The sequence below is a fragment of the Leuciscus leuciscus genome (assembly GCF_965113295.1).
Source record: "Leuciscus leuciscus genome assembly, contig: HAP1_SCAFFOLD_564, whole genome shotgun sequence".
Taxonomy (NCBI): domain Eukaryota; kingdom Metazoa; phylum Chordata; class Actinopteri; order Cypriniformes; family Leuciscidae; genus Leuciscus; species Leuciscus leuciscus.
Genome location: NW_028118175.1, coordinates 557 through 7,176, shown reverse-complemented (window position 1 = coordinate 7,176; position 6,620 = coordinate 557).

Here is a 6,620-nt window from a genome sequence, read left to right as displayed (position 1 = left end):
TACCCACATAAAGAAATCTTGTGGAATAATGCTTATATTACAGTTAACCGGAAATCTCTTTATTTATGGAAAGATAAAGGAATTTACTTTTTATCTGACGTTTTAGACCAGTCAGCTCAGTTTCTTTCTTATGAAAATGTCATGAATAAGTGGGCATTTCCTATTAAATATAGAGAGTATTATTCTGTGATAAAAGCCATTCCCACAGGTCTAATGATGTTAAGGAGAAGCCATATGTTGTCCCTTAACATTTGTAGAGTTGAACCCGTACTTTATTTAAATGGGGTGGACATTAACAGTAAAAAGTGCACCAATACATTTATTAGAAATCTATTTGATAAAAATAGATCTTTTCAGCCTAGAGTGAAATATTTGCTTCCCAGAGATTATCTGGAAAAAAGCTTGGTTGCTTCCCTTTCGGTTTTGTATATCTAACAAACATCGGGAATTACATTTGAAAATACTTCATTTTATTTAGGTTAGTAACTATACTTTATCAAAATGTATGGGTATTGATGAAAATTGTTCATTTTGTTCTGATCAACCAGAAAGAATTCTACATCTTTTCTTTGAATGTTATCATTCCAAAAAATTCTGGGAAGATCTATCTAAACATGTTCAACAGAAATCTGGTTATAATTGTAAATTAGCATCCAAAGATGTTATCATATATTTTGATTCAAAAACTGCAGCTGTCAATTTTATGATGAATCTTATGATTTTATATGGTAAATTTCATATTCATATTCATAAGAGTAAAATAAATAATTATAAACCTTGTTTGAAGGTATTTTTGGCTGATTTTCAGTTGTATATTGAGTCTAATGTATCGATAACAAAACATTTAGTGATACAATTTTATATGCTAAAGAGTTATATTAAAGAGATTATTCGGAGTAAAATCAACATAGGGTCCTTTGCACCATGACCTCGAGCCAAACACCCCCCAGAAGCCTTTCTTCCCTTGGTCGGACATTATTAAAGTTAGAGCTTATTTAGAGATATCAGCCGGATGGCTTAGTGCAGGCGCTAATTGATCCAAGGTTGTACTCGCGACTGCCGGCAGATTTGAAAGTTTGCTGAAGATGGAGGCCTATTTTCGAGGACATGAAGCAGAGTCGCCAAGGAAGCGAAAGAGAGAATTAAAATGTCAACGCGACAGGCAAATCAGCAAGACCAAAGCCAATACTGGAGTAACTTTTCCCAGATGGAAAGAGCTCACGAGGAGCAAAGATTTTACAACGTACGCCGAAGTGGTCTGCTTTCTTCTCGACTGGTAATTCAGCCTATTTGTGTAAATTCGAAGTTTTCCCTCGCACATCCTTCGCATCAACTGATCTCTGACTCTGCTCACGGAGAAAATTATGTAGCCCACACTGTAAACATTGCCTTACACTATTAATCTCGTTCAATATACAGAATAACGCATAGCACTGATACTTTACTAACATTAGCTTGCATTCGTTTGGGATAGCTGATATTAGCAATGAAATGGTATCAAAATAACAAAAACATAAAACTATTATTCATTTTACATAGAGGTCATAACCTACATGTTAACTGACTAAATAACTAAATGCACTTTGTAATAGTTTTCTAAAGTAACCTCATCACTTGAAGGAACACTCATGGACGAAGTCGAACTGGAAGCCATGTTAATCTTGGAATAATACGGCCACCATAGGAGTTAAATCGCCCTCGGAATTGAAAGGAACAGAAACTAATATTCACTGGGTAGTGTCACGGTTTGGGTTTTGTTTTTTGTTCCTGGTTCTTGTCAGGTGATTCCGTTTGTCATGTGATCCTGCCATGTGTCTTGTCATTGGTTAATCGTCTGATTATTGTTCACAGGTGTCCCTTGTCTTGTCGTTAGTCTTGTGCATTTAAGCCCTCATGTTTGCCCTGTGTCTTTGTCTAGTATTGTATGTTTCTAGTGTTGACTATTTTCTGCCGTTGTTCTTGTCTCATGCCTTGCCATGCCTTTGTTTATGTTTTGAAAAGTAAAGTTTGCGTTTGGGTCCTCACCAGCTTGCCTCCAGTGGTTTGATTATGTTACAGAATACTAGACCACATCATGGACCCAGCAATCCGCCTCTTCCGCCTCAGCCAGGGAAACCGTCCAGTCGAGGATTACGTGAAGGAATTCTGCGAGCTTTGCCATGGGGAGGATTTCAATGATGCTGTGTTAAAGGACATGTTCCGCCATGGACTCAATGAATCACTTTACCAGCTCATGCCAGCCAATACCCCTCGTAACACTCTGGTGGAGTAAATTGACTTTGCCCTGATGTGGAGCGGCTTGTTGTTCACTGTAGGCTTTGCGGATGAGGAGCCCCGCAAGCCCATGGTATCCTCTGAGCCTGAGCTTCACGTCAGTCCCGCTGAACTTGAGTTTCCTCACGTCAAGCCAGTCCTCAGACCGGCCACCGGATCGGACTCTGGACGTCCGAGATTACTCTCCAGCATGACAGACCCACTGCTGGCGTCAGTGCGATCAGCTAGAAGGGCCGCTACCAAGCACAACCCAGGGTCTCGTCCCGCCGAAACCGCCCGTCCAGGGTCTCATCCCGCCGAGCCAGAGCTTCACGTCAGTCCTGCCGAGCCAGAGCTTCACGTCAGTCCTGCCGAGCCAGAGCTTCACGTCAGTCCTGCCGAGCCAGAGCTTCACGTCAGTCCTGCCGAGCCAGAGCTTCACGTCAGTCCTGCCGAGCCAGAGCTTCACGTCAGTCCTGCCGAGCCAGAGCTTCACGTCAGTCCTGCCGAGCCAGAGCTTCACGTCAGTCCTGCCGAGCCAGAGCTTCACGTCAGTCCTGCCGAGCCAGAGCTTCACGTCAGTCCTGCCGAGCCAGAGCTTCACGTCAGAGCCAGTCGCCTGCCCGGTCGAGCCAGAGCCAGTCGCCTGCCCGGTCGAGCCAGAGCCAGTCGCCTGCCCGGTCGAGCCAGAGCCAGTCGCCTGCCCGGTCGAGCCAGAGCCAGTCGCCTGCCCGGTCGAGCCAGAGCCAGTCGCCTGCCCGGTCGAGCCAGAGCCAGTCGCCTGCCCGGTCGAGCCAGAGCCAGTCGCCTGCCCGGTCGAGCCAGAGCCAGTCGCCTGCCCGGTCGAGCCAGAGCCAGTCGCCTGCCCGGTCGAGCCAGAGCCAGTCGCCTGCCCGGTCGAGCCAGAGACATTTTCCCCGCTGGTCCCGTCCAGCCCAGAGCTTCCTTCGCCGCTGATCCCGCCCAGCTCTAAGCCCTCTTCGCCGCTGGTCCCGCCCAGCTCAAAGCCCACTTCGCCGCTGGTCCTGTCCAGTCCAGACCCGCCTTCGCCGCTGGTCCTGTCCAGTCCAGACCCGCCTTCGCCGCTGGTCCTGTCCAGTCCAGACCCGCCTTCGCCGCTGGTCCTGTCCAGACCCGCCTTCGCCGCTGGTCCTGTCCAGTCCTGACCCGCCCTTGCCGCTGATCTCGTCCAGTCCTGACCTGCCTTCACCGCCTGTCTCGTCCAGCCCTGACACGCCTTCGCCGCTGGACTCCTCCTACCCGCAGCCTAAGCCCGTTAACCTCCCCAAGAAAACCTCCTCTTCTCCACCGTCGCCGCCCGAAAGGTCTTCTCCACCATGGCCGCCCGAAGGGTCTTCTCCACCATGGCCGCCGGAGGGGTCTTCTCCACCATGGCCGCCAAAAGGGTTGTCTCCTCCCTGGTCGCCTGCACAGCCTGATCCGCCCTGGTCGCCTGCACAGCCTGATCCGCCCTGGTCGCCTGCACAGCCTGATCCGCCCTGGTCGCCTGCACAGCCTGATCCGCCCTGGTCGCCTGCACAGCCTGCTCCGCCCTGGTCGCCTGCAATGCCTGCTCCGCCCTGGTCGCCCGTCTTACCGCAGTCTCCAGGTCCTCTTCCTCTCCATGGACCTCTTCCTCTCCATGGACCTGGCCCTCCATCCCGCCCCCAAGACTGCCTCCACTGCACCACCCTCCTGAACTATCCTTTTGTTTTGTTGGGCGTCAGGAGCCACCCATAGAGGGGGGCTATGTCACGGTTTGGGTTTTGTTTTTTGTTCCTGGTTCTTGTCAGGTGATTCCGTTTGTCATGTGATCCTGCCAATGTTTCTTGTCATTGGTTAATCGTCTGATTATTGTTCACAGGTGTACCTTGTCTTGTCGTTAGTCTTGTGTATTTAAGCCCTCATGTTTGCCCTGTGTCTTTGTCTAGTATTGTATGTTTCTAGTGTTGACTATTTTCTGCCGTGGTTCTTGTCTCATGCCTTGCCATGCCTTTGTTTTGTTTTGAAAAGTAAAGTTTGCGTTTGGGTCCTCACCAGCTTGCCTCCAGTGGTTTGATTACGTTACAGGTAGTCATATACAATTTCACCGCTAGATGGGGGAAAATATCACACAGTGTAGCTTTAATTAATAATTAATATTTGTTACTTAATAATTAATAACTGTTGCAAACTTCGGGAAGAACTTAAATATCTGGGGCATGTCATTTCTGCCCAGGGGGTAGCGACGGACCCGGGTAAGATTGAGGCTGTAGCTCGATGGCCTCGTCTGTCCACTGTGTCAGAGCTACGGACCTTTTTGGGCTTCGTGAGCTATTATAGGCGCGTCGTAGAAGGGTTCGCGAAGCTGGCTGCTCCATTGCACAAATTGGTAGCCGAAGCGACTGGAGGGAAGTCGGGTAAGAAAAGTAAGCGAGGATTTATCGAGGTTTGGTCTGCGCAGTGCGAGGATGTCACGGTTCATGAATTCACTGTCTCTCTCTAGTCTAACGTGTTGTTGTGTGTGTGTCTGTGGGCGTGGTCACTGATCATCAGTGATCAGTAGCGCCGGCTGGTTTCAATTGTTTGTCCCTTTATATGTTCAGTAACCGGTGTCTCATGTTGTCAGATCGTTGTGGTTTCCCGGTGTGTTTCCTGTGCCTGTTCCTGTGTTCGTGTCTGTGGATTGGATTCCCTGTGTCGTCGACGTGTCATCTCCAGATTCCCTGCACTCCGCACTGAATCACCGAGCACCGTCACGAGGGATTATTCACGGGACCTGAGCACCATCACGAGGGATCATCTTTGGATTGAGCACCAGCACCTGTTGTCCACCGAGGTCCCTGCGTCACCGTTCCACCCAGCGTTTGTGTCCGCCCGCCTGTCTAGCTGTGTTGGCGGTCATCTGTGTTCTGTGTTTCTGACCAGTGTGCTGAGTACTAATAAAGAGCGTTTTGCAATTACATCCTGTTCTGTCATCCGTTACAGAACGATCTGACCACACAATGGATGTAGCAGGCGCCACGACTTGGGACGAGTTCGCGACTCGAAGCATCGCAAGAATGGACACCCAAGAGGAGAGCATCTCCAACACAGGTCGGGCAGTCCAAGCGCTTGTGACGCAGGTGTCCGAGCTCACCTGTGATGGCCGACAACGTGGCCACACAGCAAGGTGGTAACTAGACCACACACAGACATGCATCCTTCTCTTTTGTTTGTTTACATGTTATTTTGGTTGTCCTTTAGTATATTTCATAATTAAATATTTTGTTGCAGATCACCCCATATATATTTCATAATAAAGACAGACACATATTTGGTTCATTTTACCCACTTTATTTCTAATTTACACTTTTACCATACATGACTAGGTTGGGTGCACACTTTCTAGTTATTAGTGGTATATTGTGTTAATGTTTATTTCTTTTGAGTCTAAGTTGCTTACGTGGGAAGAGCGGAGGTTTGGCGCTGTCTGGGACGCTGCGCTCCGGTGGAGATCCATTCCAATAAAGGACCGGTTGGCGTCAGTTGCTGCCATTTTGTTCTGTTGGGCTAATCCATGTTGCCAATTAGCTGGGGGGTGCATGATTGATTGTATGTTTGTTTTGTTTATTATAATTCTATTTATATTTTGTTGGCTATAGTTATTTGGGTATATTTTGTTTATGGCCCATTTCTTGATATTTCTGAAGTTAATTACTTTATTTATTGTAATTGTGTTAAGTGATATTTGTGGTGTTCCCTGTGTATGTCTAATGGACTAGTCCTGTGTGTATATAAGTTTCCCATGTGTGTCATTTGGGAGGCCATGTTTTCTTTGTTTAGTTTGTTTGTTTGATTACTGTTTTAGTTTGATCTTCTTTAGTTTATCATTTTTATGGGCCCAGACCTGACTTTATTTTCAGTCAGTTTTTCAAGTTATTTCATTTGTAATTTTGTTTTTTTGCATTTAATAATTTTTGGTTGGAAATCCTGCGTCCTTTGCCCTTGACGGCTTGGTCCCTCACATCACCCAACAACTACAACAACTAAGAGTTCCCACTGTGCCGCCCACACCGCCCGTTCAGCCCATTCCACCAGAGCTGCATCAGCAGCGTGAACCGAGACTGCTGACACCAGAGGGATATGCAGGTGAACCAGAGTTTTGCAGAGCATTTTTGACCCGATGTTCCATGCACTTTTCCTTACAGCCACTGACGTTCAATCAGGAACAGACCAAAGTGGCCTTTGTCCTGACGCTGTTATCAGGCAAAGCGGCTCTCTGGGGAACGGCGGTGTGGGAGAATCAAGATCCATGCTGCGCCTCGTTCCAGGCACTCTCCGAGGAGATGAGAAGAGTTTTCGATCGTGCGGTGGCGGGTAGGGAGGCAGCCAGACTACTCGCCGAT